This window comes from Notamacropus eugenii, chromosome 2 (genome assembly GCF_028372415.1).
Source record: "Notamacropus eugenii isolate mMacEug1 chromosome 2, mMacEug1.pri_v2, whole genome shotgun sequence".
NCBI lineage: Eukaryota > Metazoa > Chordata > Mammalia > Diprotodontia > Macropodidae > Notamacropus > Notamacropus eugenii.
The window spans coordinates 502,605,643-502,615,059 of record NC_092873.1 but is presented as its reverse complement, the minus strand read 5'-3'; the positions used below and the strand labels follow the sequence as shown (position 1 = coordinate 502,615,059).

General features: G+C 34.6%; 1 protein-coding gene across 12 annotated transcripts in view; it reads left to right on the top strand.

Moving 5' to 3' along the window:
- The window catches only part of ZNF644 (zinc finger protein 644), a 124,198-nt gene that overhangs the window by 29,007 nt on the left and 85,774 nt on the right, over positions 1-9,417 (top strand). Inside the window, exon 2 of one of the 12 annotated variants that reach the window (XM_072649051.1) lies at positions 1,886-2,031. The exons of 9 other annotated variants lie outside the window; for them this stretch is intronic. The gene's annotated coding sequence lies outside the window, so the exon portion shown is untranslated. 2 more of the 12 variants (XM_072649050.1, XM_072649052.1) reach the window with 2 other exon arrangements.

The following is a 9,417-nucleotide window of genomic DNA, read 5'->3' as shown; positions in this document are numbered from 1 at the left end:
TTCTTTAAAGTTTGGGGTAGGGGTGGGTAGGGCGGGGGGAAGAAATACCTGAATTGTCATAAAAATGGAAAAGCATTTAAGTGTCTACCATTTACTGGAAGGGCTCCTGTTGTAAGCAGTATGTTTCGTCATTAGTTTCAAAATGATTTTTTAATTTTTTTGGTTGGAGACAGGAATATATTATTTCAGACAGGCTGCTTTATATAAATGGAAAATTTTAAAGATTGTTTCTAAGTAGATGATTTCAAAAAAACTTTTGAAGTTCACAATCAGAAACCTGGGATACACCACAGGTTATAATAATTAGCATTTAAATAGGGCTTTAAGGTTTGTAGAATGCTTTATAGTTATCTTTAGATATATTTGACTTTGGAATTTTTCATTCTAAAAATTTCTGAACCTGTAACTTTTTACATATTTTAATGCAGCCTTTATTAGTTCACTCAGTTAGCTTAAGTTTAGCACCTTCAATATTAGTTAATAATAAAGAACTAAGAGGAATTAGAGTGAATATATAACTTGTAGAGGACGTTAGAGAGATGACTGTCTCCAGGCTTAACCAAGGCTGCAGTAGGAAATATTGGGACCGGCATAATTTTAGAACTGAAAATAAAATGGTTTCCAGAGAATAGTGCTGTGATAGCAATGAGATGGTTTGGCTTTGAATGTGCTATTCTCTTATACTGACTGAAATGTTACAGGGAAGACTCTCCTTGGGGATGTATGAAACCCAGTAGCTTCCCCTGTACTTTTCTGTATCAACAGAGCCTGTCTTTGCACGTTAAGCTGTTTAGATAGATTGCCCCTTTTGTTTTGTCTTTAAGTTACTTAAGTTACAAATACATTTTTAAAATCACTTGTGGTTTATAAAAACAAAACTCAGGGAGTCTCCCTAAGTGTGCTAGTATGTGTATTTTTCTGAGATATTTAATTTTTGAAAAGTGAAACTATAAGCCATTTAAATTTAATAGGAAATTCTACGACTTTTCAATTACATTAAATATAAGAATTTGGAGATTAAGGGTTTTTTTGAGGTTGATTTTACATCTAAGAAAGTCTTAGATCAAAGTTTTGTGAAGGTTTCTAATAGAATAATAGCATTCTTTATAAAAATGAAATAGTTATCTTGTTATATGAAGCCCTCAAGCTTCTGGGGAGAAATCAAGATAATGCCAGAGTTTGTTCTTCTCCCTGAGATTTTGAAGTACCTGATGCAATTATCACTTCATGTAGTTTTTGAATTTTAAAAATACTCTTATACGTATTGTTTACTTATGCATATTGTTTGGATATATGACCTACTTTGAGACCTTAGATCCTTTCAGTTGCTTAGACTTTTCTCAATTGTGAACAGCTCTGTTTGCTTACCTTCCTACCAGGTATTTTTTTCCTCCCTGAATTGCTTCTTCAGTGTAATTTGAATTGATCTCACATGTTATTTTTTTCAAAAAAGTTTTATTTATGCCTTTTGTTTTTGAACCATAGTCATTTTCCAATATATCGTTTCCCCTGTGAATCCTTCTTGTAACAAAAAGAAATAAAACCAGTCTCCTACCCTGTAATCTTGGGGGTGGGAGGTGAGTTTGTGTCTCATCACATCTCTATGGACTGAGACTGGTTGGCTGCCTTTGTCATTTTTGTTTACATTATTGTAGTTTATTTGTTGTATGTTGTGTTCTGACTTCAGTATGTATCAGTTCATGAAAGTCCTTCTATGTTTCTCAGAATCTCATTCATTGTTTCTTATACATCTTGACTGACATGCATTCATAATCCATTACAGTGAATAGCACCCACTTTGTTTCTAGTTTTTTGCTACCACACAAAGTGCTTATATGAATATTTTGGTATGTATGGGGCCTTTCTTTTCTTTCTGTCTTCTTAGAGTAAGAAATGAGATGTCAAACCTTCTCAGAACTCTTCTGAGGAAAGGCCAGTTGTGCCAACAACCCTAAGTGGCCTTCATCCTCCCCTCCCGAGTCTACCTCCTCCCTCCCCCCAAAAAAAGGAAGACAGTTTTGAAGTTTCCAGGTAAGACCTCAAAAGTAAATTCTGCCAAAATTTCTGTGAAATCTCTTTCCTGTGTTGAATTTGCATAGTGCTGATTTTAATTATTTTAGTATAGAATTAGATAAAGCAAATTTCAGTTTCTAGATGTCCAAAAGGTCAGAGAATAGTTGGAAAACTCAGGAAACCTATATCTAAAAAGGAATTTTGCATATCTCTGATAACTTGTCAACTATTTGTCAGCAGTTTATAGTATATTGAATATAAATGCTCTTACATTGATCTGTGGTTTAGTCTGTAATATATCCATATTTTTGGTGCATAGATAGAAAAACAGTTATTGGAATTCTCCAACTATTCCAGTTGCCATTTAATTTCTGAATACTCTGTTTCAGTGTTACTGAGACTGGTGTTTGAGATCCCAGCCTAGTTGATGAAAATGTATTTTGTAATTTAGCTGAAAATTAGAATTAATGTAATAAGCCGCAGAGCTGAAATTTGAACCTAGATCTTCTGGTTCCAAGTCAAGTGTGTGTTCTATGTTGTGTTTGTTCTAGGCATAGGGAACTGACTAAAGTCACAGAGATGTTAAACATTGGGACCAGAAAGGAGTCTGGAGAATAATCCAGTTTTCCTGGAATTCAGAGTATATCTAGTGGGATAGTGTGAAAAAGGTAGGAAAGATAAGGGCTGAAATGAGATTTGTTGGTAGTTGATTAGACACAATCAGATGTTGAACTACTACGAAGATTTTTGGGTAGAGGAACAATATGATCAATGCTAACAACAGGTAATTTGTTGGACAGTAGTAAAAAGGATAGATTAGAGAGGAAATAGACTTTTAACAAGCTTTTTTTTAAAAAAATAAGTTTCAGCTAGGGACAGTGACTAGAGTGGTCATAGAGGAAAGTAGGAGGTAGTAGTATTTCAGAAGAAAGATTTTTAGGGGGTGAAGATTCAAAGATGAAAGAATTTCAAACCTACATGACTTAAGAGACTTTATTTGGTGAAAGAGCACAGGTTCTTAATTTCATGATCTGTGAACTTGCTCTTTAAAAAACATTTTGATAACTGTCTTTCAAAGTATATGGTTTCTTTTGTAATAGTGTAGTATTTTAGTTTGGGCATTTAAAAATTTCATTCTGAGTGGTATTCACAGGCTTTGCCCCACCAGGTACCAAAAAAGTTGAGAGGCAGTCATTTTGAGGAAAGTTAAAAATTTGGTTTGACACACATTGAGTTTAAGTATTGATGTTAATATATCTAGTTGAAGAGATTGTCATTCTGTTAGGAATATAGGACTCAGTCTGGAGAAATATTGGGGATAGAGATAAAGGTTTTGGAGTCATTTGCATAGAAGATGTAATGGAAATTATGAGAGAGTTGATGAAATCTTAATTTGAAGGAAGAGGGAGTAACACAAGGGCAGAATGTATTTGGGGGCAGGGATGAGATGAGTGGTTTGTATGGTAGTAAAGGAATGAGGTCTCTGCTATATGGCTGGATCTACTACAGCGGGAGTTAAAAGGATGGAGATGGTGAAAAAGTGACTCTCCCTGATTCGCCCTTTTGACCTTGGAACATACAAATCTAGATACATTGACTTATATGAGTTTAAATGCCTTATGTTATATAACTATTATAAGCCTAAGTAATACAGTCTGATGTTTTAGATAATTCTGGTCCTTCATGTACTTTTTTTTCACTTGTTCTTTGTTCTTACATCTGAAATGCACAAATCTGCAAAATTCTGGTTCGTTGGAGGAATTCATGACACTTAGGATATACTTTAGTTTGTTGAAAGTGTCTTAATCCTGAAAACTGTTGGAATTTTAAAATGAGGACTAAAGATGTATGGTCTTTGTTCTAGGGAAGATAGTAGAAAACAAACACCTTCTTAAGAAATTAATGAAACAGAAGCACATGAGTCCATTATCTTCTTGCTGAAGAATTTGTCCGTATACTGTCATCTCTGATTGAGTTGTAGAAAGTTTTCTAGGTCAGATGTTTGCTTTTGTTTGTTTTTGCCCTGCTTTGAGATTAGTTTAAAAATAAAATCTTGAGAGGTTAATTCTGCAGCTGTACCCTGATAGCTTCAGTATTTTGGGTTGTCTGCAGCATTTAGCATTACTACTAAGCTCTGTGTAAATAGGCATTACACAGTGTATAGAGTGCCGAATTTGGGAAGAACTGAAACTAGCTTTGTGATTATGGGCAAGTCATTTAATCTCTTTGAGCCTCAGTTTCCTCATCTGTAAAATTAATTATGTCAGACAGTGAACTGCCTTCAAGAACTTTCTACTGGGAGAATGACAGTAATAATACATATCTTACTTAAAGGATTATTGTGGGACTTGAATGAAATTTTATGATTCATCTTTGCACATATGTATATACATACATGTATGTATATGTGTATTTATATGTGTGTGTGTCTTTCCAAACCTTAATATCTGACATTTTTTTGAAAGTAATTGGGGAAGAAGAAGAAAAATTGTTCTTTTGAAATTTAAATAGCAAAGAATTCACCATTATATTCCTTGAAGTAATTTTATTCTGTTAAAGAAATGCCATGGACACACAGATCACCAGGTATTGGTAATAAGGTTTGAAAGAATAATTAGTAAGGGGAAATACCTGGGTAGTTCTATTAAAATTTATCCCAACCAAAAAAAAAAAACCCAAAAAACCAACCAAATGGAATTTGGCTTAATCAGGGAATTTAAAAGTAAAAAGTGGTTCTCCTGAACATTGTGAAAGTAGTTTACAGTAAATAGCACTTAATTAAGGCATACTTGAGGTTAATTCTTTTTTACTTTATAAATTTGTGCATTCTCTCATTTGATCCTGTGATAGCAATAGGACAAGAGTTTTATAGAGGAGGAAAATGAGACTCTAAGCAGTTTAAGTGATTTTTCAAGGTTGCAGAGCTAGAGAAAATTAGTGGTAAAATGCAGCTGATACTTCTTCAGTAACCTTTCCATTGTAGGAAGGTTGCTTCCTATAGTAAGGCCTTCTAAAAATTCTAATTGTTAGATAGATACTCTCTGTAGTTATAGAAATAGCTATAGATAGATCTATTTGGGTTTCAAGTGAATTTTAATTGCTTTTTTTGAGGTGGGGGAGAGTGTACATGGAGTCCAAATAGATACCTACTTTTTGTTTATATATTTGTCAGTAAAGCTCATAACTGATTTTAGTCATTGTATGAATAATAATAATTATAGAACTTTAAATTTTTGCAATGGTCTTAACATACATTTTTATCTTATTTGAGTATCACAGTAGCCCTGAAAGTATTATGAGTATTGTCCCCATTTTATAGATGAGAAAATTGAGAAGTTAAGTGGCTTCTCAGTAGTCCCAGAGGTAGTAGTTAGGTATAAGAAGTGGAATTCCAGGCCAGGTCTGCATTTCTCCTAAGTCTAGTATTGTATCCACTTTAATTGAACTATTTACAGATATTGAGAAAACCATGTTTGGATCCTAGTTCAGAGTTAGCATCCTGAGTATACTCAAAATTTAATTTATAGTGTAAACATTCTATCTCAGGGTACTTTAATAAAAGGATCTGCAATAAAGAATGCCAGAGGTGTCTTGCAAGAGGTTAATAGGTGGTCTTTTTTGACAGAAGAAGGTAGGGATTTTGATTGTATCCTAGGGCTTGGTTTCTTAGCACATTTCTATCCTTCTTCAGCTCTTTATCTGTTTATTCATTCTTAATTCATTCATTTATTACCATTTCTTTTTATTGCTTAGCTTTTTAAGATTACTTTGAGAAGATAAGGGAGAAAAAATTTTAGTGAGTCTAGTACCCTGAGGGCTGTAAACAAAAAAATAATAGAAGAAAATTGAATATGTTAATTTTTTTCCCCAAGTAAGGTTTGTTTTTATAATTAGATCTCTAGAAATATAATTGGAGAATTGATATGGAAACAGAATTAAGGAAACATCTTTGTAGTGTGGGTTTGCCTAAATATAGTAGAACTTTATGCCTAGAATCACAAAAATCATACAGTGTTAAGGAGCAAAGGAAAAGAGATAATAAATGATTTGTGTGATCTCTCAGTTGTTTAGTATACTCAGGCTTATGTCCCTTCCTATGTAATTGCCTTCTTTCTGAGAAGGAAGAGCCTATTTAGGAACCAGAGATTACAATAGCAATTGTTAAAAGATGGCCTTTTGGTAGCATAGTTGTTATTGTATGACTGAAAAGGATGAATGTGTGATCAGTTCTTTCCACATTATGCCCATGTATTGTCTGTAACTAATTTTCTGCTTACCCTTGCTGATGATGGAGCCTCTTGGGATCTCCTCCTACACAGTTGGCCCTCTGTGAAAAAACTCACCAGCTTTCTGAATGCTGTGCACCCAGATGGTCTATCTCCTGGTATGCTGCAATGATTAATATACTTTTCAGAGGATTAGCAATCTGTGATCTTTGGAAAATTGTGGTGTACAAGAAAGGGCTATCCAAGCAGGTGAGACAATGGCTAAAGTTTGATTTTTCAAAGAGGAAAGAGAATAGTGTCTATAAAAATAAAGCCAGTGAGCTTAACTTCTATTTTTGGTAAAATTTTAGAATGTGTTGTTAAAGGAATAACTTGTGAGTAGTTAGTATAGATTCATCAAGAACAGATTATTTTTTTTTTTGACATGGTTGTTAGTTTGGGACCATATTTTAAAAAAATATTTCAGCAAAGATTTTGAGGAAAGTTTGTCATGATAGGATTGCTTTTGGACAACTTGGAGAAATGTCATTTGAGCAGTTAAGTGTCATCATGGTTAACTTGGAGCTAGGAAGACCTGAATTCAAATTCTGCCTCAGATAATTATTAGCTCTGTGACTTTGGGCAAGTCTGCTTCAGTTTCCTCATCCATATAATAGAGGCAATACCAGTCATTTTACAAGCTTGTCTGAGGATCAAATATAAAGTGTTTTGTAAAATGTGAAGTGTACTACATAAATGTTCTCACCATTATTATGTGGATTAAAAAACTCATTGAATAACTAGATCCATAGTTTGATGTCATGTTGGATATTTCCAATGTTGTATGCTTGGGCTTTGGCCTATTTAACCTTTTTACTCAGTGATTTGCGAGGTGTAGGAAATGTAAAGATGACAGACACATGCTTGAGAGGGAGAGCTACACTGGATAATAGGATCTCAGACAGACCTTGATGGGCTGAAGCTAATAAGATAAAATGTCAAATAAGATGAAAGTCATACACTTTAAAACATCAGCTGCCTAAGTGCCAAATGGCAGAGACCTGGCTGATAATACTTTTTGTGGAAAGGCCCCAGAGGGGTGAGTGTACCTTTTACGTGTTCAGAAGATGGAAGTAAAGCCAAGTGTCAGAGGATGAATCTGAAGGCATGGTCCTTAGGAATCATATCAGGATCATCTGAGTTATTGGAAAAAAAACAAAGGATGAAAAAGATGCTGGTTGTTTTGGGGTGGGGGGAGGAAGGATAGTTGAGTTACATTGAGGTTAAAAGAGAAGGATCACAGAAACACTAGAACTTGAAGTGGATGGGGGAAAGTTAATAATGATAATAAAAAACAGCTCATCTTATTTTTGCTTCTGTTTTATGTGCTAAGGATAATATTTGGACATAAAAGGATAGAAGGAAGATAGCTAATAAGTTGAAAGGTGTAACATGAGTGAAGAGATAGCAAGAGCTCAAGTTGCTTTTGACTTTGTCACCAGACTTGGATGAACAACATTCTATGGTACTGTTGTAAAATAGGCAGATTTGGGTCTAGCACTATTGAGAGTGATCTTTGAAAGAGATTAATAGAGTAGGAGAGGTACTCTCAGACTAGAAAAGAACAAATACGCCAGTTTTTCAAAATGAGAAAAAGTGGAATCTTCAGTCTTTAGGTCAGTGAGCTTGACTTTTGACATCTGGTAAAATCCAAAACAACATTTATCAGAGGAACATTAGTGACCATCTAGGAGAGGAAACAATATTTATTCACAAGAATAGTTCATTCCAGACTAACCTTAGTCTTTTTTTTGTTCTTAGGGTTACTAGACTCTTAAGTCAAATGAATGTTGTGGATAATTTCCCTAAATTTTTAGTAAAGCATTTGACAAAGTCTCTCATAGTAGAGAGTAGGTTAGAAGATGGTGTATTTAGATGGATTTAAGACTTGTTGAATGACTGAATTCAGAATAGTCATTGTTGGATGACACCTTGGAAAGGAGGTCTTTAGTGGAGTGTACTAGGTCTGTGTACTTGGCCATGTGTTTAACATTTTATCAGTGGCTTGGATAAAGGAATGCTTATTGTATCTGCAGGTGGCACAAATCTGAAGGGGATAGATAACACGCTGGATAACAGTCCAAAAAGGGATAGATAGATTTGGTCCAGTCTTACAGAACGAAACATTAATACTAATGTAAAGTCCTATAGATTGTCCTACAAATGCTTTCTGTTTGCAAATGCATCAAAGCCCTGGAAATACTGATGAGTTCAGTAAATGAGACCAGCAGTTACTCAAAGAATTCAAAGCATATGAACTTGAAAAGGGGCAGTTAGAGTGTTGGACCTGGAGTCAAATGACCTGAGTTCAAATTTGGCCTCATATTACTGGCTGTGTGACCCTGGGCAAATCACTTACCCCAATTTGTCTCAGTTTCCTCGTCTAAAACCACTCCAGTATCTTTGCCAAGAAAACCCCAAATAGGCTCGTGATGAATTGAACATGACTAAAACAATTGACAAGAACCTGAAAAACAGAGTGAAGACTTAGCCTTATTTTTTATCTAGTCTGATAAAAGTTAGATACACAATCTGTAGAGTTGGTCCGTTGTAACCTGGCCCCATCCTATCTTTCTTTCTGGATTTCTTATACTTTATTCCCTTCTCCTACCCCCATGCAATCTGCAGTTTTGTGAAAATGGCCTTCTTGCCATGACATTCCATTTCCTAACTCGAGAATTTTTTCTCTGTGTGGCCTGGAACTATGTGTCCTCATCTCCAACTTATTTCTTTCAAGTCTCAGCTAAAGTCCCACCTTTTACAATGAAACCTTTTCCTGTTCTTCCTTAATCTCTGTGTCAGTTTATTCTGTGAATATCTTCTTTGTACATAGCTGTTCCTATGTTGTCTCCTTTGATTGTGAGCTCATTAAGATTGTTTTGCCCTTGTATAGCTTTGCCTAATGAGTGCCAGTTGATTATTTGATTGATTAGATCTTAGAGGAATAGATGCAAGCTGCGTTGCCTTTGGGGAAATTATGCAGTATTTTTTCAGTAGTTCCAGTTATTTTACTAGTCTAGTTAATTTCTTCTTGAAATAAAGGCCCATCTTTCTTTTCAGTAGTTTAGCAGTTAAAAAATCAATTTTCATAGACCTTTTTGTTTTTATATCACCTAATATCCTCCAGTACCTTCATCTT